The sequence below is a fragment of the Symphalangus syndactylus genome, chromosome 14 (genome assembly GCF_028878055.3).
Source record: "Symphalangus syndactylus isolate Jambi chromosome 14, NHGRI_mSymSyn1-v2.1_pri, whole genome shotgun sequence".
Lineage (NCBI taxonomy): Eukaryota > Metazoa > Chordata > Mammalia > Primates > Hylobatidae > Symphalangus > Symphalangus syndactylus.
In genome coordinates this window covers 100387989-100415625 of record NC_072436.2, presented here as the reverse complement: position 1 = coordinate 100415625, position 27637 = coordinate 100387989, and positions in this window count along the sequence as shown.

Sequence of the window (27637 nt, the reverse complement as noted above, 5' to 3'; positions counted from 1 at the left end):
CAGTCTACCTTTTAGAGTTCTGATAATTTCACCTTCATTATCTAAGGAAAAAAAGTCTCTAGTTAATTTGGGACCTAATAAAGAGAAAAATTTTCTAAAAAATAGGCTTCATATATACCTTCAATAGAAGAGTGGTCTTTCTCTATCTGAAAAGGTCATCATCACCATTTTATGATGGAAATCTAAGAAGGAAAAAGGGATAATGAGAATAATCTCTGAAAAAGATTAGCTGAATGCTTAAAATGACTTTTGTTGCAAATAACTTATATGCACATCCTCTCCTATTTTTGTTTTTTTCTGAAACATAACAAAATCTTATTTTCTAAAATGTGAACACCAGATTTTGAAGTATAAATGAGAGAAAAATGTTCAAAAAATTTGTTCTTTCCTGAACAAATATCTTTCAGCATTTTATAAAATAAACCTTTGGAAAGAAGATAAGCATTAAAAAAAAAATTTTCTCCTGGATTGAACGCATAATATAAACAAGTACGTTTTACTTCTGCCATGTGTAAGAAACACTTTTTTCCCCAAATTGTTCAATGGCATGACAAAACTCCATTTGTGTATGAATATATAAAATAGAAGCATCTAATAAACTCAAATAACCATCAGTGATTTATTAGGAAGGACTTATTGCTTAGATGTTTTAAATGACTTTGTCCTTCTATTATTCTATTTTCCAAATTTTCAATTAATCATTTGTTAGTTTTATATTTTTTTACTTATTTAGAAATGTAATAGGTTGTTTATGGCAGCAAAACAACAATTCTGTAACAGGACCATTCACAATTATAATATAAAGACACTGTAATGTATTTTTGAAATATAATTGTGGAAAATGAAATGAACTGCAAAATAAACAGAAGACAATATGTGAAAAAGCAGACAGCCTTGGAAATCTTATACAAAAGGAATTATTTACTCTATGTGAGTAACACAGAGGGACTTTGCTTTTATTGGCAGCCATGACAACTATATGCCTAGCATACTTGTTGAAGTCTCTAGATCCTGCGACTTTCTGGTGGAAAAATCCAGAAACTCTCAAGAAGTTACCTCTATGATGTGGGGGCAGTAGTTAAAAAGTTACCTCTATGATGTGGGGGCAGCAGCTAAAAGGTGAAAAAAAAAAGTCAGAGAGAAGAATGGCTGGTGTGTGGTGTGTATTTCTACTAAAATTTATGTAGAGCCCATTCTAAATTAGACCAATTTTTAAACGTGGATTTTTTATGATGTTGTAAATTCTGCATGGTTGAGGCCCTTGAAGTCATACAGGTGTGTTTGTGTGTGTGTGTGTGTGTGTGTGTGCATATACACACATGCATATATATACACACACACACATATATACACACACATATATATGTGTACACATGCTGACTCATAAGATAATTCACTATTACAGGATCCATATCTATATATATATCAACGAAAAGGAACCAGTATTGAATTTCCCCTTTATTTCTCCATTGGGCTTTGTTGTCTCTCAGGCAAGATGGACAGATGTCACCATTAAAATAATGAAAAAATCCACTGGACCTATCTTTCAGGGATGGCTACTCATGTCTAAGGTCTAGGGCATGGCTTCACTATGAAAGACCCCTATTTTATAAAGTGCCTGATTGAATTCATTTCCAAGGGTAGTATCCTTGCATTGTAGAATAGTAGTATAAATTTAGTTTAGAATGAATCAGAGACATTGCTTTGACTTCTAGGCAGATGTGGTTTGTAATAAGAAAAATGTTAACTATGAATTTTAATTTATTTGAAAGTGGCATAATTTGATATTTGTACCTTGTTCCTCAAAGACTAATAGAGTTGGAGGTAAATAAATGATGTTGAGAGATGTGACCCAACTTAGGGGAGTTTGCAGTGGGCGCTTGCCAGAGATAGATGTAGAGGGATTCGCATTCAAAATTTAGATGGCTGGCATAATGTAAGCTATGATAAATGGCATGCATTGATTTGATGACCACATCCTTGTTCTTACCAATTTGATTTGATGACCACATCCTTGTTCTTATCAATTTTCCTCTAATCCTGTGATCAGGTTAGGAAACACATTCCGATGACCCTTGGTAGAGGTTTTCTCTGACATTATTTGAACTTTTTCAACTTTAATAGTTTTTTTCCCCCTATTGTTGCCACAGACATTATGAGATCTGCTTGAGGGTAGAAATGTCTATTCACTACTAAATCTGCTAAAAAACTATTATAAAGAGGAGTGGGAAAAGGAAAAACCTTCATCATTTGAGAGTGGCTGGAGTTTGACCCAGCTGCCTTCGAAGAATGGAAGACCTTCCGTTAGGAGAGAAATTCAATTTTATTTAGAAAAACACCTTTTCAAGTATGAAAAAGCTGTGCCTTAGAGCATTATACAGGGAGAAAAAAAAAGAAGAAAAAGAATAATTAAGAAAGAAAGACTTTATTCACCAAAAGGAGGAAATCGTGTGCAAGTTTTGGCTGGCAGGCCAAAGGACTGGAGGATTCAGGAACTAGAATGAGGAAGGTTTGGTGAAAGATCTACAATGATTACCATTTTCAACCTGACTGCATATTGAAATTAACAAGAGGAACTTTAAAAGAATACCTCTTGGTTCCACTTCCCAAAGATTCTCATTCATTTAGGATGAGTGGTCTTGCATAACAACATTTTTATAAAGCATTTTGAGTGACTCCAATTCTCATCCAGGAGAGAATCACTAGAGAGGAAGTGTCCACGTCTGTCCCAGAATGGGTTTTATGGGGAAGATGGATAGTAAGATATTGTCAAGAGTGGAAATAGGAGCTTGATAATATTTAAACTTGAATTATTTCTGTTCTAGTTATTTCATCCTTCTTCTGTGCTAATATCTTTACTTTGGTGAACTGTGTCACATGTACCCATCTTGGACTGATGGGATTTTGGGGAATGGGAATGAGGGCCCAGTCCTGGTGAGAAGAGGTGCCCAAAAGAGTAGCAATAGCTAAAAATGAAACAAGAATCTGCAGAGGTCAGCTATTAGGAACAAGAGCTAATCAGAAGAATGCAGTGTGCTTGATATGCCTCAGGAATCTTGTTAGTGTTCTGGGCATCCCACTAAATGTGGCATGGGGTCTCAGGATTTATTATTTGGAAATAATTATCTCAAGGGGCTAGAGTAATTGGAGTTCACCTCTTGATTGTGTCAAAATTCATGGGATAGATGCACTTCAAAATGTGTTAGGAGGGTAGATCTCACTTTGAGTGTTCTATGTACCTGTATATACATACACACATACATACACCTCCAAAACAAAAACAAAAATGAAAGAGCACAAGGAAACTTTAGGAAGTGTTGGATATATCTATTTTGTTGATTGTGGTGATGACAGTATGTGTGTTTGCTTATGTCCAAACTCATTACCTTTGAAATTAAGTATATGTGTCCTTTGTATATCAATTATGCCTCCACAAAGCTGATAACAGTCAATTTGTGTTTAATAAAAACTTTATGTATCTGTTCAATGAGATTAGTAACCACCTTGACTAATCCTTGTTTTGAATCCAAACTTCCACCCTTTTAATAGCCATGTGATCTTGAGCAGGCTAATTCTTCTCAGTTTTCATGTGTTACATGGGGATAAATTGTGCATTTCAGGTTAGACATGATGTCTGTAGGGCAAGTATGTTTCCAAAATTAAAATTTTGGCCAGCAGTTATTTTTTTAGAAATTTGTCTCAAGGAAATAAGCACTTAGATATGCAAAGATATATGCATAATGAAGTTATTGATGCATTGTTTATTACAGCAACAAATGAGAACTATTAATACTTTAAATGCTCAATAGAAGATACGTTAAACAAATTGTATGTCAACATAATGAAATGCTCTATATTTATGAATAACTGTGCACATTCATATTTACCGACAAAATTTCCATGTTGCTTCCCATGATGATGTTAAATGAAAAAAGTTTATGAAATAGTTCAATCCCTTGTGTGTGTGTGTGGGTGGGTGTGTATGTATATGCATCTACACAGAAAACTATCTGGAGGATATATGCAGAAATTAAAATCTAATCATTTGTCAGTTTTATATCATTTTTCTTTTTTTTAATTTCATAATTTATTTAAGGCAGCAGAACAACAACTCAGCAACAAACTATTCAGAAATAAATTAAAACACAATAAATTGGCAGTGTATTTTATGAAATGTGATTGTGGAAGATGTGAGTTTCTCCGGGTCATAAAATTTTGATGAGTTAGTTTTCGTCTTCATTTGTTTTATGTTGTCTGTTTTTAAAAACAATGAGCATGACTATTATTTTTATATTCAAAAGAAACTTTGAAGTATTTCTATTTAGAAACTATATATATACACACACAGACACACACACACACATATATAAATAAATATATAAACAATACCTTACAAGCCACCAGACTTCTCAATATATATTTTTGTTATTATTATCATACCTAACTAGTGAATACAAGATAATTTACCATCCTGACTATCAACACATAGAAGTGATGATGTTAACACAGTGCATGGATTTTAAGGGTATGCTAGCAATTTTTATTACAGCTAAATTTATGACAGCTTTTAGTCATAAAATTTAAATAAATGGGTATCATTTGAGTAGTATGAATATATATGTGTATTTTCTTTTGTCTAGAAAAATAATATAAATTTTTGATTTTTACTGTACTGAAAACAGCATAGTTAAGGTTCCAAATCATCTTTATATTTTCCAATAAATAATAAATTTTCATGAGGAATTATAATAATAAAATTCTCTGACAGCATTGTAAAGGGTTGGTGTCATGGTTCTGGTGCGCTCAGTCATGAGATAATTCATGATTACAAGTCCTGCACACAGTGTCGGTAGCCCCTGTGTTACCTTTCTATGTTTGAGCTCCACGTGTACTACTGAAGAAACTAACCTACTAAAAGAAAACAGCCTCCTTGTGCTCATCTGACAGTTGCCACAAACTTTGGAAAATGCATTAGAGGGGCGGTTATGAGGAATGGTAGCTTCTTAACTGTGTGAAGGCTAAGGCTGAAGAGGGATGAATCTCAGAGAGTGGCTGGCTGCACCTTCATCTAGAAAGGACTTTTTTTTTTTTCAGATGACTGGGCTTGAAGTAGAGGCTCTGCAATCACAGTCAACTTTTCTCAAAACTGCATCTCTGGGCAGGAGGCCCAGTGGCGATTCTTCTTGCATTCATCAAAACAGTAAGAAACCAGAAAAACATGCAACGTGGAATCTGTGCTGAGCCCACATGCTGTTTGGGGGTTCAGTGAACAGGTAGATTCTTGAACTCTATGTGGGAACATTTCTTCTGAGGTAGCTGATGCACTAATTTTTCATTTTAGGGGTTCTTTGGAATAACCAATTGAAAGCTAGCTGAGGTAATTCAGATAATATATATGAAGGGTCTTTAAATTTGACTGCAATTATCATCTGGAAAACTTTTCATAAATACATATTTGAAAACCGTTGATTTTTATGGCCTAGTGAAGGCTCCCTGAATCAGAGTCTCCTGGGGTGGGGCTCAGATGTTGTTATTTTTAATGATATTATACTGATTCTGATATAAACTCAGGTTTCAAAATCATTTCTTTATCTCTGAGATAAGTAAATTAAAAATTGGTGGAAGAATAACGAGATGGAAGGGGATAGGGGAACTGAGAAGAGAGGGTGAAAAGAGAAAAGGAAAAAATATTGCAAAAAATCATAACGACAAAAAGAATGAGAGATATAAACTTCAGACAGAAGGAAATATTAAGCTCTGCAACAAGCAGCTGCCAACTGTGATTTGTACTGGTCTTGAAGAAAGGAACCAGGAGAAAAATGTTTCCTAATCCACAGGGGCTGCAATTACTCTTGTATTTGTCATTTGTATACTAAAAGTAAATTAATTGTAATAAGACATTATCACTGAATAAATGTCTCCTGCTTGGAAAATCAGTGCTTCCGCTTTGCCCCTTCCTTTATGTTCTGGCAGGAGAGCTGAACATTACTGTGGGACAATGTTCTATTCTACTGACATTATCTTTTAATTATATCTCCATCAAACCCAACTTTCAAAGCAGTAAATGAAGTACTTCCTAAAATGGTTTGCCTTTAATAGAACATATACAATAGAAAAGCAGAAATGTTTCAAATCCATATGATTCAAAACACCATGTTAATGTTGCTAGACTCCCAAGGGTGACAGCAAAAGTTATCACTTAGACTTCTATTAAACACAATCTAATTACAGTACAAAAATGCTAGGGAATAGGGAAAAACGTTTCGGGGTGGTTATAAGATGTGTAAGATATGGAAAGGTTAAATGTTAAAATGAGATAAAATATATGCTAATATACTTTTCTAAATAGGACTTAGCAACTCGCATATAAGAAATAAAATGTACCTATTTTAACTTTCCAATGTTCCCTTCTGCTATTGAAAGTTTTATTTCGTTTTCATCAAAACTCTTCCTTGAGGTCTACGGCTACCATTGCAAACAATTCTGCTTGTTTCCTTCTTAAAAGCAAGACCCTTTCTACCCTCTGGGTCTAATTGTCTCTAGGATAAGATAATAGTTAGACTGTGCTCATCTATAAAATGGGAAAATAATTGTATCTACTATGAGAGGGCTGAGTGAGCTGATATGTATAAGGCATTTGAAACAATATGTGGCTTATTGTAAATGTTGTACAAGTGTTTCATACAACTATTATTAAGGATAAGATTCTCCTAAAGCTTTGGAAGCTCCATAAACAATTTTTCCATTCATTTCCCCGTATTTCTTTCTATAACATTGGTTGCCTTGTTGCAACATATTTTAAGTGTCATAACATCATATATAGTAAAAATTAACCAGTTGTCTGTTATGGCTAGTTCCAGAGATCGACAGTCTCTTGTTCTTAACATCCCCTGTTTATTTATGTCAAAAAAATTTCAAGTAGAAATCCTCATATTCTTTAGTATAGAAGATTAAAGATAACAGAAAACAAAGAGAGGAGAAAATGGCTTGAGAGGGAAATAAAGAAAATGTATCTGTACCGAAAGAAGGGGTACCCTCTTCTTCTTTTTTTTTTTTTTTTTTTGAGACGGAGTCTCGCTCTGTCGCCCAGGCTGGAGTGTAGTGGCGCGATCTCAGCTCACTGCAAGCTCTGTCTCCCGGGTTCACGCTATTCTCCTGCCTCAGCCTCTCTGAGTAGCTGGGACTACAGGCGCCCGCCACCGCGCCTGGCTAATTTTTTATATTTTTGGTAGAGACGGGGATTCACTGTGGTCTCGATCTCCTGACCTCGTGATCCGCCCACCTCGGCCTCCCAAAGTGCTGGGATTACAGGCGTGAGCCACCGCGCCCGGCCAAGGGGTACCCTCTTCTAAGGTGGAGACATCACGGGGTCTCAGAGACTGAGGAGGAGCCTTTTCCTTCACATCAGCAAAATTAACCATGTCAACAATGCCAAACAGTGACAGTTGTTGCAACTAAACCATTTTCCTCTTTCAGAAGTTGTAGAGTTTCTTTGGATTCTCCTCTATTCATCCCCTGTGTTTTTGTCTTCTTTGCTGTCCTGTACAGACTGCCCCCAATACTACCCCCTTTGATAATCTTATCTTACTATCTATAGTACCTATAGACTTCTTTCTTCCTTAGTTGTTGATATATCAAATAACACATTATTTGTGTTAAAGTTCGGTCAGAATATCCACGATCATGTGTCCCAAATACAGAATAACTGTTTCTAGATAACACCCATTTATTTCCAAATAATGTTTGCCTAGCTTCTTTCTGTTTTTTTCTTTAAAAAATTAACACCCTACTGTGACTGATATTTTACCTTCTTTTGCCATGCTTTCCCCCTCCCATCTGACTGCTAAAATTTATGTTAATTTTATTTTCATCATTTTAAATGTCATTTGTCTTCTCAAAAGAACATCCTCTTTACTTAATGGCATCAATTAGGAAAAAGAAATGTAAGTAATATATATGCATCTCAGAGACAGATACAGAGTGAAAGGAGTGAACATATAATTTTAAAGGAGTGACTGCAACTGAACTGAAATCTCCCTACACTTCCGTGAAAAGAACAAGTGATTTTTTTCCATTAAGAATCAAGACAGTACTAAATGTATGACTTTTATTTCAGCATCTGTATTTCTAAAGTCACCATAAGACAGAAACACTTCCAGATATTTATGAAACAAATAAAATGAACAAATTATCTTCAAAGTATCCAATGAAAGAGGGCTTGAAGCTACGTGAAGAAGAATTACTCAAAGCACTAGATCCATCTTTACAATGGCATTAATGCCAGGATCCATTTACAACATACTGTGTGGGGGCAGCTTCTTGATTCCCCATTTTGCCCGGTGTGTCCTATCACCTGACAATCAATAAGTTCACAATTCATACCTTAGATCTATTTTCACATATTTTCCTTCCCATATATGTATTATTTAACACTTCCAAATAATCAGGATCCTTTTCTTTTTCTTTTTTGTAAGTCAATCAGTATTAACAGCCTTTTTCTTCTGTTAGTCAAAATAACAGAAAACGTAAATGAGATGACAAAAAATATAAATGGCTCCTACTGGAGATAAAAATAAACAGAAAATCTTGAGCTAACATTGACTATGCAAAAATCCAAGTTCACACAGCCTATTAAAAGGGGATTATGCAGATAATCATCATTTCCTGGTCTACACAAATTCAATCTTGATATTTAGGCTGTGCTATTTGTGACATTTTATAAACCCATATTTTCTGATTATATATTTAATGTGGGCTTATGTACAAAACTGTTGTGGAATCCTTTGTCTTGTGTATTCTCTAAGGTTTATTATATAAAAAACTGTTTGATTAATGTTTAAAACCACTTATTCATTTATTATCCATTTAAGCAACACATATTTGAAAGCCCAGGTGGTACATGTTCCTTAGACAGTGGGTAACTAGGAAACAAAACAGGGAGAATCCTTCCTCTAATCAATCTTACAATCCAGTAGGAAAGAGAGCCAACCAAGTAGTGAACAAATAAATAAGAGCAGTAAAAATATTTATCTCATTTGATATGTTCTATCAAACTTCCCTTTCAGCAGGTAGTAAGAATTACATGGTTTATTGTGTTATTTATTTTATATGTAACTTATTTCATATTTATATTTAAATTTTATATGATTCAATATTATGTAATATCATAATTATATTAATTAAAAGCCTTCAAGAGGAAGAATGACATAAAAACAGAAAGGGCTGGGTATCAAAAGGTCTGAGTTTAACTTTCACATCTTCAGTTTTACTTGTGAGATCTCTGTGTTAAACCTCTGGGTCCTCATCTCAATATGAAATGAAACAACACTCGCCTTTTTATTTTAGTGTTTTCAGAAACAAATAAGATCATGTACATGAAGGTTAACATATGTAATTACTATGATCTGAATGTTTGTGTACCCCCAAACCTAATTCCCAATGTGAGGGTATTTTGAGGTGAGGTTCCTCGGAGGTGATTAGGTCTTGAGGTGGAGCCCTCATGAATGTGCTTAGTGCCCTTTTTTTTATTATTATTATACTTTAGGTCTTAGGGTACATGTGCACAATGTGTTAGTGCCCTTTTTACAGAGGTCTCAGAGAACTCTTTCCTCTTTCACCATGTGAGGACACAGCAAGAAGGCACAGTCTATGAATCAGAAAGCAGGTCCTCACCAGACACAAACCTGCCAGTGTTACAATTTTGAACTTCTCAGCCTGGAGAAATATGGGAAATAAATTTCTGTTTTTTCATAAGCCACCTAGTTTATAGTATTTTCTTATAGAAGCCCAAATAGACCAAGAGAGTAATCTAGAAATATAAGACATTAAGGAATCTCTGCTCAATTAAAGAAATAAATTGAACTAGATTTATTTTCTCTCTTAAAGCTATGATGGATACATTCCTGGATATAGAAGAGCAGATATATTTTATGTATTGCATTAAAGTTGCACTAAATCATTTTGAAATAAAATATTAAATTATAGAATTGGAAAAAAGCTTAAAGATAATCTATCACCCAGCACTTAAAATCTTATCCATAACTACCACATAATACAAACCAAGGCTTTAATATCTCTAGTGATGGAGAACTTAGAACTTACTGGAAATAATTTATCATGACCATTCAAAACTATGTTACTAATTATTTCCTAATTTGGAGCTGGATGTCTCTTGTGAGCTTCTGCCAAATGGGCCTAACTTAAAACACTAGAACTATATGTCCAGCTTGCACACTATAGAAGGGTACAGGGTAATGGGCCATTGTTCTGACCGTAAACATCATAGATGTGTATGTTTATTGTGACAATTCTTCTGGCCAATAAAAGTAAAATAAATTAAGAAATCAGTAGCTTTTTCAATTTTTTGTACAAGCATGACTTGATCTAACAGTAACACAGTTTTATTATTTGTTGTTATTCAAAGCCCATTCCTCCTCCCTATGAGTATTTTTCAGGTATTTTATTTTGACCAAGATGGTTCCCAGAGCCTGTAGATTCTCTCTTTGAAAGAAAATCACGTTTTCTATCTCTGAATCATGTAACCCACATTGTTCAATATAAAAATAAATGTAGGCCAGGTGCGGTGGCTCACACCTATAATCGCAGCACTTTGGGAGGCCAAGGCTGGCAGATCACCTGAGGTTAGGAGTTCGAGACCAGCCTGGCCAACATCGTGAAATCTTGTCTCTCCTAAAAATACAAAAATTAGCTGGGCATGGTGGCATGTGCCTGTAATCCCAGCTACTCAGGAGGCCGAGGGAGGAGAATCGCTTGAACCTGGGAGGCAGAGGTTGCAGTGAGCCAAGATTGTGCCATTGCACTCCAGGCTGGGCAAGAGAGTGAGATATGTCTCAAAAAATAATAATGATAAATAAAAATAATTTTAAAAATAAATAAATGTAACAATTGTTAAAAGCACTTAACTACTTATACAACATTCAATTTTTTTCTCCATCTTTTTTTACTGTGGAACTGCATTGGCATTGTAACATGCTATGATATTTTGAAGAATCAATCATCAATAAACCACATTAAAATGTAACAGTTTCTTATACAATTTCAGATATTGCTCAGTTGACACAAAAAGGCACTTCTTATAACACTCCATGTCATTCCTTACAATTTCATATGAACTTCCATTGTCTGTTGAAAAATCCAAAATTTCACCTTCTAAAAAATATTCTTATCAGATGTGTATATATCAGCAACATTTGGTATAATTCAGTTCAATCAAATTTTTGAGTAAACGATTAACTATTAAAATGCAACCTTTGTATATGTCTGATTCTAAATAGATGGTGAATGTGGCAGAATAACTGAATTTTATCTAAAGCTTACAGCACAAAGGGAAGAGAGATGGAGCCAGAATAACTAAAAGGTATGGTCCTTAACAAATATTTTATTGCTGTCTGCCCATCTATCTTTAACCAACCCAGTTCTGTTCTTCTTTTTCGAATCAATTTCTATATATTTTTTATTAGAACCAGACTGTACTTCTAAAACTATATATATGTTTGTTAAATAAGAAAAAATACCGCAATGTTTACTGCAAATTGCAGTAAAATTAAGTATTAAGATAGTTCCAAAACACATGCCTTAAAAGTACAAGTTTGCTTTCCAGCCAGGACAATTTCCCAGGGCAAATCACCAATCTTTTTTCTTTATTTCTTAAGCCAATTTTGGCTTATTCAAGAGCCGTATTTGGATACACTGACTTTAAAAAAAATACAAATGAATTTTGTTAATTTACTCAACAAATACTAAGAGTCTACTCTTTCTAGGCAGAAGTGGTTCCTACACTTGGAAATGAGTAGATAATGAAGCAGAAGAAGAAAATATGACAGTTACATACTGGCAATAGGAAAAACGAAACAAGAAAATGTGGCAGTGATGAAAGTGATGGTATTTGATTAGACAGGCAGTCAAGGAAGTTCTCTTTGAGAGACGGCATTTCAGATGGTTACCTGGAAGACCCACAAAATAGGGGACAGAGTATTCGGGGACAATGGAGTGGCTAATGCAAATGAGCTTACAGAAGGTGTCAGTATCTCTCGGGCCTTCTAGGTGAGGATGGGAGAGACTGGATTTTATTTTTAAGTGTGATGTGAAGTCATTGGAGAGTTTTAAGGAGAAAAATTACATGATCTTATCTTCATTTAAAAAATTTCACTCTGGTCACAATGTGATTTTATTTTATTTATTTTATTTATTTTTTTATTATTATTATTTTTTTATTATACTTTAGGGTTTTAGGGTACATGTGCACAATGTGCAGGTTTGTCACATATGTATCCATGTGCCATGTTGATTTCCTGCACCCATTAACTCGTCATTTAGCATTAGGTGTATCTCCTAATGCTGTCCCTCCCCCCTCCCCCCACCCCACAACAGTCCCCGGAGTGTGATGTTCCCCTTCCTGTGTCCATGAGTTCTCATTGTTCAATTCCCAACTATGAGTGAGAACATGCGGTGTTTGGTTTTTTGTCCTTGTGATAGTTTACTGAGAATGATGTTTTCCAGTTTCATCCATGTCCCTACAAAGGACACGAACTCATCATTTTTTATGGCTGCATAGTATTCCATGGTGTATATGTGCCACATTTTCTTAATCCAGTCTATCGTTGTTGGACATTTGGGTTGGTTCCAACTCTTTGCTATTGTGAATAGTGCCGCAATAAACATACGTGTGCATGTGTCTTTATAGCAGCATGATTTATAGTCCTTTGGGTATATACCCAGCAATGGGATGGCTGGGTCAAATGGTATTTCTAGTTCGAGATCCCTGAGGAATCGCCACACTGACTTCCACAATGGTTGAACTAGTTTACAGTCCCACCAACAGTGTAAAAGTGTTCCTATTTCTCCACATCCTCTCCAGCACCTGTTGTTTCCTGATTTTTTAATGATGGCCATTCTAACTGGTGTGAGATGGTATCTCACTGTGGTTTTGATTTGCATTTCTCTGATGGCCAGTGATGATGAGCATTTCTTCATGTGTTTTCTGGCTGCATAAATGTCTTCTTTTGAGAAGTGTCTGTTCATGTCCTCTGCCCACTTTTTGATGGGGTTGTTTGTTTTTTTCTTGTAAATTTGTTTGAGTTCATTGTAGATTCTGGATATTAGCCCTTTGTCAGATGAGTAGGTTGCAAAAATTTTCTCCCATTCTGTAGGTTGCCTGTTCACTCTGATGATAGTTTCTTTTGCTGTGCAGAAGCGCTTTAGTTTAATGAGATCCCATTTGTCGATTTTGGCTTTTGTTGCCATTGCTTTTGGTGTTTTAGACATGAAGTCCTTGCCCACGCCTATGTCCTGAATGGTATTGCCTAGGTTTTCTTGTAGGATTTTAATGGTTTTAGGTCTAACATATAAGTCTTTAATCCATCTTGAATTAATTTTTGTATAAGGTGTAAGGAAGGGATCCAGTTGCAGCTTTCTACATATGGCTAGCCAGTTTTCCCAGCACCATTTATTAAATAGGGAATCCTTTCCCCATTTCTTGTTTTTGTCAGGTTTGTCAAAGATCAGATAGTTGTAGCTATGTGGCATCATTTCTGAGGGCTCTGTTCTGTTCCATTGATCTATGTCTCTGTTGTGGTACCAGTACCGTGCTGTTTTGGTTACTGTAGCCTTGTAGTATAGTTTAAAGTCAGGTAGCGTGATGCCTCCAGCTTTGTTCTTTTGGCTTAGGATTGACTTGGCGATGCGGGCTCTTTTTTGGTTCCATATGAACTTTAAAGAGGTTTTTTCCAATTCTGTGAAGAAAGTCATTGGTAGCTTGATGGGGATGGCATTGAATCTATAAATTACTGGGCAGTATGGCCATTTTCACGATATTGATTCTTCCAACCCATGAGCATGGAATGTTCTTCCATTTGTTTGTATCCTCTTTTATTTCATTGAGCAGTGGTTTGTAGATAAAGGCAGAAATCAATTAGGAGGTTATGGCAACACTGTGAATGATGGAGGAGTGAGAGTGGAAGTAAGGAGATAAGTTAGAAGGAGATTATGGGTGTCTGGAGTAAAATGGCAGTTGTCAAGATAGAACTGAGCAGGTTTAGGGAAAGAGCACGGGGCTGTGGCGAGGTAAGGGAAGGAGACGAATGCTTTAAGGATAAATCCTAGAAAAATTTGACTTGGGCAAATAAGTCAATGCTTGGCTTGGGCAAGCTGCATTTGAGCGGGGTGACAAAGATTGGGAGAGGGGCACATTTTGGCATATTTGAAACTGTCTCTGAGTAACATAAGCACACGTTTAGTTGATAGTTTGCTATTAAAAAAAAAAAAGACTGGAGTTGAGGGCTATTCAGTGAGAAAGGTTAGAGGCGTAACTTTGAGAGTCACCATCATGGATGGTATTTAATGCCAAGGAAGTTGACAATACAAAGAGTCATAGGATATATTTTAATGTGAATGCATATTTTGCCTTCTATCTTTTGCTTTGTGGTTCTTATTTCCTCTTCACCCTCTCCTATTTGCTGTATTGTTGGAAAGTTGAGTTTTGACACATTAATTTTAAAATATAGTCTTAAATAAGACATGTATATGGTAAAACAAATGTTTTTATATAAGTAAAGAGGTACACAGAATTAAAAGTAAGTCCCTCTCCTTACTCTGTCCTTAATCACACACTTCCTCTCATGAAAAACAATTCAGTTTATAGACATAGAAAACTGTATGTGTAGGAATGTATGAAATATATTATTTATTCATTATTTATTTCACTGAATAGTAGATTCAAAAGTTTTCGGCCTAAGGTGCATTTTGTGGTGTGCCATGATTTATTTATCTAGTCTACTGAAGGGCATTGGGGTTATTTGTATCCTTTTGTTATTCTCCCCTATTTCATCGGGTTTTTGCTTCTTTATTTTTTCTTTACCTCTAGCTACAACCCCACTTTTGGTTCCATTTTACATCAAACCCTTTGGAAGTACTGACCATAATTATTCTTTCTCCTTTTTGCTATCTTGCTATGTCTAATGTGTTTTGATTCATTTCTGTAATGATTTTATTGTTACCTTCAATGTTTTTCTGATCCCTGTCCTTTCAGTTGGCTTTTGCTTGCTATGTTCTTTTTCTCTTGTTTGCTTTACATCAACTCTGTACATACCCATTTCGATATGAGCATTTTTCATGTGCATTTTTCATTTGTGAATGGAAGCCATCCTATTCTGGCCTGCTGTTTGTACATGTAATGGATAGAGACACTCAGTAGCTTCTAATAGGGATTGTTTTCTCAGAACATTTTCCAAATAGGTAGACTAGGTTCCCTGCCCTGGAGGCACACCCCTCTCAGTCTCCTCCAGAGGAAGCATATGCCCTAGACGCCAGGTCAACATGTGTTGTGCATGTCTTATCTGGATTTCTCAGGGTGACTCAGTATTTATGTCTGTTCAGTTGAATTTAGCTAGCTAATGCAAGGTGATTTCTGCTTTTTCTCTCCATTTTGTCTCATTTACAAATTATTTATCATGGTAGGAATCACGGTTGGGGGCATAAATGAATCATGGTTGGGGACATAAATGAGACATGTTTGGCTCACTTTTTTCTCCCCTACTCCTCTGAAGCACTGTGGTGTAAAACCAGATTTCCAAGTCACTCTTACTCTGGCCAGCCCACATCCCCAGCCTTCACCATTCCACGAAATGAATCACTGGGTGGTTCCTCGGGATGCTACCAATGTTTTCAGAGAAATAAGCACCCTGTTTGAGATCCAGAGACATACTATAGCCTTTCAGCTTTTTCCTATTTTGTTCATTAAATGGATTTTATAAATTATTTCTGTTTATTATGGTAATTTTGATTATTTTCATGAAAAGAACAGAGCAAAAACTGCTGTTCTCTTCAGACTTTTGTTCATTTTCAGTAATCTATAATTCTTCAGTAATCCACAATTCTTCAGTAATCCAGGTATTCTTTCTCAGAAAATGAGATCATTTCCTACTAAGCAGAAGAAACTGATTTCAATTTCCTGACCTCCTACTTAAACAAGTATCTCCACCTGCCCCTTCTTCTACAGAATCTGTGCTAACATTTTGCATACATCACTTCATTTAATCATTACCTCTGTGGAATAGGGATTATTATTACTGTTATATAAATAATGAAACTGAGGCTGAAATAAATTCAGTATTTCGAAGTTACACAGACAGTTACTGGTGGAGCCCAGTAAATTGAGCCCAGATTTGACTCTAAATACTACGCACTATGCACCATTTAATCACATGAATTAAATTATTAGATTTAACTGTTATTTTATTATACAATTGACTATTATACAGGCCAAACATTGGAAGCCATTTATACAACAGGGTACACTAAGAATTGGACTCTCGTAGTTATTATATTTAAATGCTTGTTTGCTTTCATGGAGAATGATTTGAGGGCTGAATAACAAAGTTGTAAAAGTGCTTAGTTGTGTGTTGTATGAAATTATAGGTGTTCAGTAAATGCTCATTTTTCTTTTGTTACAATCATGCCAAACATCACTGACCAAGCAAAAATTATCAAATAATTGGCTCAGGATATCAATTGACACCCTTTAATTGTACTAACATGTAGCCACCTACCCAGTTCCCCATGAGGGGAAATCTAAAATTATCTTGATATTTGAAAACCTTTGGTTTACTTTCTCATATCTGTACAACACAATCCAAAATCACCAAATGGTTTCCAGAGGCTAGGGAACATGCCTGAACTTTGAAAGTCTGTGGGGTATACTGGTCATAATAGGGATTTTGAGCTTAGTTGCAAGTGGGGTTGAATTCCACATTTGGCATTTATTTGTTATTTGACTAAGAAAAGATACTTTATTTCTCTGAGCTCATTGTAAATTATCTTTGTAAAGGAAAATTTAAGAAAAATATAAGATTGATATGAGAAGTAAATTGTCTAAAGTGAGAGAATGTACATATGCATAAAGTAGGGTTTCAACTAGTTTCTATTTCTTTTCTATATACTTGTATTGCATCTTTTGTCACCCAAACTAGTAGGTGTTTGTTTTTAATTTCGAACACCCAATAAGCTGACAAAATACTTGAGATTTTACGGTCATGAAATAATACAACAGAGAATCCTAAAAGGCTGGGGAAACCTTATACAAGAAACATTTTACTCCATAAGCCTATGCAATGTGCAAAAAGATTCTCAAACCCTTGGTAAAAGTGCAATCGTAAAGAGACCTTCATAGGCACACATTCAAATACTAATACATTTTACACACTCACACACACCCACACACTAACTTTGCCAACAGTTCAACTGAATTGTCCAATAAGAGATTTCTGAAAGAAGAAGATAAAAAGAAGACAGCATTAGAAATACTTTTTCTAAAAAAACATAAAATTGCTTGAAGCCTTTCAAAGGGCAAATCGAAGAGCCCTTATCAAGGAAAGCTATTTCACTGCTTGAAGAATTTGTTATGAGCGCAGTAAAGGAGAAAAGAAAAGAAGTTAATACATATGGGCTTGAAAGAAAACCTGGGCGATAAAGGACATTTCTATGTTTATGTGAAAGCTATGTCATATTCATAACTCTGATATGATGGAAATCAGTAATTTCTCAACTAGCAAAGAATTCTGCATTTTTTTTGTTTGTTTTGCCTTTATATGTAACTGAGATCAGACATGCACCGGGCACAAAGCGACATTCAGTTTGCAGGCGTCCCAGTTCCCTTAACACAAATCCCTCGTGGACAGTGGAGGGACCACCTCCACTGGATTATCCAGGCAGCTCATACCAATTCTCTACTTGCAAGCCCCTGATCCACAGCATAGCAGAAGAAAGTTGCGTTGAATGCAAAGAAAATTAGCACACTGAAAACGTTTCTCAGTAAGCAAAAGTGCATTTCAATAGCTCAATGACTCATATTAAACATCCCCCAATATCATGAATATTTCTCTTGCTGGCATCCTCCATCTGTAGGTCCCATGACATTTGCTACCAGACCCTCTCTTGCTTGTGTCCATACCACATCTCAAGCCTGGATGCACGACTGGTATGCTCAGCTACACTGGCCTCTGCTAAAGCATTTGGAGCGCTTCTGTCCCAGTGTTTCCTCCTAACAGACCTACATACTCTCTCAGCCATCCTGGATGCCCAGAACTTCCTCTGAGTACCTTTGTGTTAGTCAATTTGCATTGCTGTAAAGATACTTGGCCAGGAGCAGAGTGACTCATGCCTGTAATCCCAGCACTTTGGGAGGCCAAGGTGGGCAGATCACCTGAGGTTGGGAGTTCAAGACCAGCTTGACGAAAATGGAGAAACCCCATCTTTACTAAAAATACAAAATTAGCCGGGTGTGGTGGTGCATGCCTGTAATCCCAGCTACTCAGGAGGCTGAGGCAGGAGAATCACTTGAACCCAGGAGGCAGAGGTTTCAGTGAGCCGAGATCATGCCATTGCACTCCAGCCCAGGCAACAAGAGCAAAACTCCATCTCAAAAAACAAGAAAAGAAAAAGTTACCTGAGACTGCAATCTAGTTGGAAGCTGCCAAACCTTCATTCTTCAATTCTGTGCACCTGCAGGCTTAACACCTCGTGGAAGCCAGCAAGGCTTACAGCTTGTGCCCTCTGAAGCAGCAGAGGCCAGAGCAGTGCCTGGTGTGCTTTGAGCCAGGTTGAAGTTGGAGTGGCTGGGATGTGGGGAGCAGCCTCCTGAAGTGGTGCAGGGCAATACACCCTAGGTATGGCCACCAAAATCATTCTTTACTCCTAGGTCTCTGGGACTATAATGGGAGGGACTGCTTGGAAGATCTCTGAAATGCCTTCAAGGCCTTTTGCCATTGTCTTAACTATTTGCACTTGGTTCCCTTTTAATCATGTGACTCTCTCTAGCAAGTGATTACTCCACGGGCTGCTTGAATTCCTCTCCTGAAAACTCTCTTTCTTTTGCTACCACATAACCAGGCTGCAAATTTTCCAAACTTTTCACTTTGCTTCCCTTTTGATTACAAGTTCCAACGTTAGTCATTTCTTTGCTCCCATATCTGATACAGGCTGTTAGAAGCAGGCATGTCACATCTTGAGTACTTTTCTGCATGGAAATTTCTTGCACCAGATATTCTAAATCATCACTCCTGGGTTCTAACTTCCACCGATCTCTATGGCATGGACACAATGCAACAAAGTTCTTTCCTGGGATATAACATGGGTGACCTTTGCTCCAGTTCCCAATAAATTCCTCATTCCATCTGAGACTGTATCAGCTTGGCCTTCACTGTCTACATTTCTATAAGAATTTTGGTCACAACCATTTAAGAATTCTCTAAGAAGTTCCAAACTTTCCCTCATCTTCCTCTCTTCTTTTGAGCCCTCCAAATTCTTCCAAACTCTGCTTGTTACCCAGTTCCAAAGCTGCTTCTTCATTTTCAGGTACCTTTATAGTGACACACAATTGCTTGATACTAATTTTCTGTGTTCATCCATTTGCACTGCTTTAAAAGTATCTGAGACTGAGTAATTTATCAATAAAAGAGATTTATTTGACTCACAGTTTTGAAGGCTGTGCAAGCAGCATGGTGCTAGAATCTGCTTCTGGAGAGGCCTCAGGAAACTTACAGACACAGCAGAAGGCAAAGGTAGAACTGGTGTACTGCATGGTGAGAGCAACCAAGAGAAAGAGGAGGAGGTGCTGGGCTCTTTTAAACAACGAGCTCTCTCATGAAATAACGGAGTGAGAACTCACTTATCACCAAGGGTGTAGCACTAAGCTATTCAGGAGGGATCTTCCCCCATGACCCAAACTCTCCCACCAGGCCCTGCCTCCAACCCTGGGGATTACCTTTCATCATAAGATTTAGAGTGAACAAACATCCAAACCATATCAACCTTATGTATTAACAGGGGAAATAATTAACATTTCTTCTGTTATCTGGCCAGTAATGGAATTTAGAGTAAGTGAGAAGACTCATGGGCTTAAGCAATCCTCCTGCCTTAGCCTTTCAAAGTTCTGGGATTACAGATATGAGCCACGGATCCTGGCCTACTCATAAACTTCCATTTTTATGCTTAATCTCTGCTACTTTTGTGGTTACTCTTGTGGTTACTTTTGTGGTAATGTTAGATATCCTAAAATTCTTAGGTCATTAATCTTCAGCCTTTTAGCTTTTCTAATATAATCTCTTTTGTAATGTCTCTAAATTTCCTGTCTGTACAGCTTTAGATGTATATCATAAGTTTTGAGATATATTTTATTCTTATTTAAAGTTATTTTTAATTTTTATTATGAGTTCTTCTTTGGCCACTCAGTTATTTGAAGTGTTTTTGTGAATTTTCAAATGTATAGTTTTCTTTTTTACATTTTCCCTGTTGATATCTAGGCTAACTTCCCTCTAAAGAACATGGTACAGATGAGACAAGGAAACCTGAGAACACATTTATGTAATACTAGTGTTTCTTGTGGTATAATCCAGAATGTAACCAATGCTTGTTCATTTACTTGTATGTGTAAAAAAATACATATTTTTCAACTGTTTGGTTCAAGGTTTTATGTGTATCTATTAGATTATATTTGTTAACTATATAGTTTAAATATTTTATATTCTTTGTTTTTCCATCTGCCTTGTCTGTTATAAACAAAGAAAATTAATAAAATCTCTGGTCATACTGTCACGTTTTAAATTTTCTATTGCAATTTAATGTTTTATTGCTTAGTATTCTGAAATATTTTTATTAGGTTGGTGCAAAAGTAACTGCGATTTTTGCAATTAAAAGTAACGACAAGGCCGGGCGCGGTGGCTCACGCTTGTAATCCCAGCACTTTGGGAGGTCGAGGCGGGCGGATCACGAGGTCAGGAGATCGAGACCACGGTGAAACCCCGTCTCTACTAAAAAATACAAAAAATTAGCCGGGCGCGGTGGCGGGCGCCTGTAGTCCCAGCTACTCGGAGGCTGAGGCAGGAGAATGGCGTGAACCCGGGAGGCGGAGCTTGCAGTGAGCCGAGATTGAGCCACTGCACTCCAGCCCGGGCGACAAAGCGAGACTCTGTCTCAAAAAAAAAAAAAAAAAAAAAAAAAAAAAAGTAACGACAAAACCACAATTACTTTTGTGCCAACTTAATAATATTTTATAAAACACATATATCTTAGGGAAAATCCAGTTTAACAATTTATTCTTTTTATTGAAGAGTATGCTACAATAATTTGTTAGATTAATGATACTAGTTTTTTTCATCATCTTATTTTCTCCTTTATTTTTCCTACTATTTGATTTCTTTCTCTTTCTTTATCTATCTTCTTTTGATTGGCTGTACTTTTTTCCATTTAACTCAAATAATTCCCTCTACTACTTTGAAAATGTAACACTTTATTTTTTCATTGTTTAGGCAAGAAATTTTACATGTATATTTAATAAAGTTGAATATCCAAAGTAGGGATTGCTAGCAATCGGGAATTTGATGAATTTATTTGCTGCCTATTAATTATTAAATGTTTTCAGCATGGCTCTAAACTGTCATCTGTCTTTTGAAGTTTGTTGTTCCATTCTTTTAACAAAGCAGAATTGTTTTCTCTTCTATTGATTTCAAATGGATAAGATTCAGCTTGTTTTGAGAATTAGTCCTAAGCATATTCCTCTTGGCCAAAGATATGATTGAAAGTATAAGTGCATTAGTTGATACATTTAAAAAAAACAAGCCTAGATGAGAGGCACTACTAAACCTAGGGCAAAACAAAAATGTACTAGTACTGAAACTTCTTCCAAAAAAATATTTAAGTAGGTTTTAGAATTTTCACCTTAAAGATAGTTAGATTTTTTTTCTAAAAAATGAAAATTACAGGTACTTAATAAATAAATATATGCTTAAAACTAAAAATTCTCCATAAAGGAGAGGAAAAAAACAAGAAAGGATTAGTAAGGTAAAGAGGTAAAGAAGGGATGCTTCGAAGCAAAACAATTCAGAAGAAAAAAGACTACAATAGTTGTTTACCACAAACCTGTGAAACTAGACAGCAAATTTGATTGCCATTTATATCTGCTGGAAAAAGAAACAATTTATTTTATCTTATAATTTTCTGAGATCAATTACTAGGCTTTCAAAATCCTCAGTGGTAGGCTGGGCGCAGTGGCTCACGCTTGTAATCCCAGCACTTTGGGAGGCCGAGGCGGGTGGATCACGAGGTCAGGGGATCGAGACCACAATGAAACCCCGTCTCTACTAAAAATACAAAAAATGAGGGGAGCGTGGTGGCGGGCGCCTGTAGTCCCAGCTACTCGGAGAGGCTGAGGCAGGAGAATGGCGTGAACCTGGGAGGCGGAGCTTGCAGTGAGCCGAGATTGCGCCACTGCACTCCAGCCTGGGCGACACAGCGAGACTCCATCTCAAAAAAAAAAAAATCCTCAGTCGTACCAGGAAGCACATTGTATATAACTCTTCAGTCTTGTTTTTCCAGCACAAATTATCTCTCCAATAAAGTAAATCAATGTTCTTCCAACTTACCTTGGATCAGTTGACTTTGCATGCCTGGGATGTCCTTTTCACTCTCCATTAAAATTATTTCTATCTCCAAGAGCTTGCGCAAGTTCCACTATTGTTATATTAATATTTCTCTACTTTGAATTATTTTAACATCTTCAGTTTGAATGACAAGAGAGCACTTACTAATAGACTATTTTCTAAGGATTGCTACTCCTTTATTCACAGCAAAGAGTACTTTTAACAGAGACGATGGATGTCAAAATTTACCTCTATAGCTTTGGGGAGATTTTCCAAAAAACTTGGCCTCAGTTTATACATCTGTTAACTGGGTACTTAGAAAATGGTCCTTATTTTGTAAATCTCCTCTGAGACTTTAAGCATCTCTTCTTTGCTAGTGTTTATCGCCTTTTTATTAAAGTTCAAATCTTTGAGAGATTTTATTATACCCTACTTTTAAAGATTTCCTCTCATTTTCAGAACAAAGCACAACACATACATGTGAACTATAACTAATTAACTCTGGCATTACACTGGTTAGGATAAAATTGTTTAGTCAGTTTAACATTTATTTCACATGAATGCACACAAATGACATTGGGAAATATATATCCACTGAAATGTCAAAATTATTTGTAACTGCCAATTAGAACACTATATTCTTGTTGAGTGATGTCGCTGGTAGTGGGGATGGGACTCTTTCTTCTGTTTAAAGCTGGAGAGTATAGTTAAATATACCACCTTCCACCAGGACATGAACCTCTGAATTCCATTTACTGGATGCTCTCTGGGTAGATGCTGAGTGCCCTAATCAGTTTGGGTTGCTGTAACAAATACCATGGACTGGGTGACTTAAACATTTATTTCTCATAGTTCCAGAGGCTAGGAAGTCCAGGTTCTAGGTGCTGGCAGATGGTATCTGGTGAAAGCTCCTTATTTTGCAGATGGCCTTCTAGCTGTAGTCTCACATGGGAAAGACTGGATATCATCTCTCATATATTTCTTCTGATAAGGGCATTAATCTCATTCATGAGAGCTCCACCTTCATGAACTAATCACCTCCCAAAGATACTACCTCCTAATACCATCACATTGTGGGTTAGGATTTCAGCATATGAATTTTGTGGGGACACAAACATTTAGATCCTACCACTGAGACAGCAACAATTTTATGTTGAATGCTGTATTAGGCGGTTCTTATATTGCTACAAAGAAATACCTGAAACTGGATAATTTATAAAGAAAAGAGGTTTAATTCTCAAGGTTCTGCACACCGTGCAGGAAGCACTGTGCCAGCATCTGCTCTGCTTCTGGTGAGGCCTCAGGGAGCTTTTAATCACGGTGGAAGGTGAAGTGAGAGCAGGCACTTTACGTGGCAGAAGGGAGGCAAGAAAGAAGGGAAAGATGCTACACACTTTCAAACGACTAGATCTCTTGAGAACTCATTCACTATCTCGAGATCTCGAGAACAGCTCCCAGGCATGAGGGATCCACCCACAAGACCCAAACATCTCCCATCAGGCCCCAACTCCAACATTGGGGATTGACTACATTGTTGCATGAGATTGAGGTGGGCTAAATATCCAAACCATATCAAATGCCAATTTGAGTGTTACAAGGCTTGGTGATGAAATTGTGCTGCAACACCCACTAGCGAGCACCTATCTTTACCGATACATTTAATATAACATCATGACTTCTGAACTAATTGTGTAACTTTGGGCAAGTTGTTTAATCTATCTGTGCTTCAATAACTCCTTTTCTCATAGTATTTTTATGAAAATAAAATGAGGCCGGGCGCGGTGGCTCAAGCCTGTAATCCCAGCACTTTGGGGCGCCGAGGCGGGCGGATCATGAGGTCAGGAGATTGCGACGTTCCTGGCTAACACGGTGAAACCCCATCTCTACTAAAAATACAAAAAATTAGCCGGGCGTGGTGGCGGGCACCTGTAGTCCCAGCTACTCAGGAGGCTGAGGCAGGAGAATGGCGTGAACCCCAGAGGCGGAGCTTGCAGTGAGCCGAGATCGCACCACTGCACTGCAGCCTCGGCAACACAGCCAGACTCTGTCTCAAAAAAAAAAAAAAAAGAGATAATATATGTCAATTTGCTCAGTGCAGGGCTGAGCACATAAGAACTCAATTTGTACATACACTGCATATACTTACATTTTAACATATATAGTATTTATAAAAAATTGAATATCTTCAAAAATATATTACTCATCAACAAAGTCATTTAAGAACACATGAACATGGGACAAAAATCAATTTTTAAATATGCTACCATAGTTATTTCCAAAATCTTATAAATATGTGCTGCTTATGTCAGAGTACAAGACCATATAAATCCTCTGGCTTATAATCATTGAAGGGAGCGGTGACACAAAATCACATAGTGTAATGTCTAGGGGGATGGATAGCCACCAAGGCAGGTTGTACTTCATGTTTGGACCAGAATGTTGGCTAGTAAAGCTGCCTAGAAAATGTTCCTTAGGGGATCCCTGGACTGCGTGATGAGAATGAGGTGGTCTCATTCTACCAGAAAATGAAACAGAGACTTCCTGTATCACTCCACCATTTGGTTGAAATATATTATTATTGTCACCATGTTCTCAAATAAAGATCATTGCAGCAATGAATTGTGTGCAATAAAAGACATTCCATTTTTGCAAATCCCTTATATGTTCTTTAGTCACAGAAACAAATTTTATAAATGTCCACACAACAACACAGAAAATTAGAATTCGAAGGGCAACTCTACAATTTGGTGCTGATTACATATCTACATATAGATTCTTTTTTTTTTTTTTTAATGAGACAGGGTCTCACTTTGTCACCGAGGCTGGAGTGCAGTGGTGCGACCTCAGCCACCCAGGCTCAAGCAATCCTCCTACCTCAGCCTCCCAAGTAGCTGAGACTACAGGAGCAGGCTACTTGGGAGGCTACTACATGTGGCTAATTTTTGTATTTTTCGTAGAGACGGGGTTTCGCCATGTCACCCAGGCTGGTCTCGAACTCGTGATCTCAGGAGATCCACCTGCCTCAGAATCCCAAAGTGCTGGGATTACAGGTGTGAGCTACTATGCCTGGCCTACATGTCTACATAAAACATTAGTTCTGAGAAATATGTTCTGAATTTAATTTAGAAATGTATCGTGAATGACCATTTACTTCAAAGTAAATAATTACCTCTCACTGAAGGGGCATATTTTTTGAGATTTTCACCATTATTTTTGAAAAAACTAATGAGAAGAAGGACATCTATATCATTTGGCAAAGGCACTAGATTATATTCTAAGTTCTGGACCTAAGGTCTTGAGAGTTGGGTAAGAATTAGGGGAAAAGGCCTGTGATGGTATAATTTTCTCCAAGAATTACAAGAAAATTAGATTTGGTGACGCTATGTCATACCCTTAAGGAGGGATTTAAACAAGGGTGGTCATATTTGAGGTAAGGTGGTTTCGGTGAATAAAGGAGAAATCAAACTGAACTTTAAAGATGAAAGATTCAAAAGTCCTTGGCCACTTGGAAATAGGGCCAGGGCTTTGGGAGTGACTACACAAATGAGAGCCTTAACTGGAAAATAGTACTTTTTTCCCCCCTCATTTCTCATACAATCCACTTAGAATGATAGTGAAGATGTAGGATAGAATAGCTATGTTTTTTAATCACTGGTTTACAAGACTACTTCTTCTTTCACTCTTCAGTATTGTTTGAAGAAGGAAAAAATACATTTAAACCCTATTTCTATTTTCATATCCAAAAAATAAAATCTACAACCCCTCTCTTATCTCCCCAAACAGATCAGCTTGTATTTTTATTAACATCGTTTACAGTTCTCAGTTTCCTAGTCACAATTCACATTTTCATGTTGTTATATTCTAAGATTATTGGATGGAATGAACTAAACTGAGACTTTGATCTTGCCCTAGGGCTCTGAGAGTAATTCCATTTTATCCTTTTTCTTTGTTGGGAGCTCCTCAGCCCTGCTGCTTCAGCTCCAGCTGTTTCTTATCATACCCCTGACGTCAATTTGCTGTCAATGTCTGAGATTTAAGAGTTATTCAAATGCTTATGAAAATGTCAATCTTGCTTATTTTTCTCACCAATTACGATGTTCATAATTCTATCTAAAGATCAATTAAAATTTGTATAAACTCTGTGTTATAATTTCAGTAACTGTCTTTGGAATGCTTTTTCAATTTTGTTAAGATTTTTGCATTTTGCTTTCAAGAATTTCCAGGAGTCCTTGCTATGCTGCTTCATTTCCCTCTTAGTCCACATATTTGGTTGTCATTAATTGCAGAATGAGTTATCATTTTTTTAAATTTTATGGGTACATAGTAGGTGTATATATTTATGGAGTACATGAGATGTTTTGATATAGGCTTGCAATGTGAAATAAACACATTGAGGAGAATGGGTTATTCATCCCCTCAAGCATTTATCCTTCTAATTCCAAACAATCCAATTACATTCTTAAAGTTATTTTAAAATCTTAAAAGTTATTGTACAATTAAGTTATTATTGACTATAGTCACTCTATGGTGCTATTAAATAGTAGGTCTTATTCATTCACTCTATTTTATTTTGTACCTGCCAACCATCCCCACCTCCTCCTGAGCCCCCAAATACCCTTCTAGTATGTACTACACTCTTATGGCTCAATAGTTATGGACTTTTCTCCACGTTCTATTCCACATTTTAAGACTATCAGACTAATTTAGACTAAGAGATTTCCTTCACTAGTCATCCGAATGCTTCAACACTTCTTTATTTCTCATCTATCCTTTTTTACAGGTATATTCATAATTCTCTTTTTAATCATGGCTTAAATGTGCTGAAACAGTGGCTTACCATATCACATTTAAGCTCTATCAGCTCCACATCACATTACCAGACATTGATGAAGCCTTAAAACCGCAAGTGTCTCCAATATTTTTTCGCAAAGGCTACTTTATGACCATAAAAGCTACCCAAAAATTGAAAGAAAAGGTAATGAAACAATATTCTCTTTCAAGACTCCTCCCTCTCACTTTCTCCCTTCCAATTACCAAGAGTATTTGTGTTGAATATGAATCTTAAGGTTGTCATATTATATTGATGATAATCTAGCCTATGAGGACCTCAGAGGTTTGAGCAAGAGAGGTGAAGTCCAGTTTAATATCAGTTACCTGAGGAAAATAAAAACACCAAGGAAGAACTGTAACTGTGGAAACCTATGACA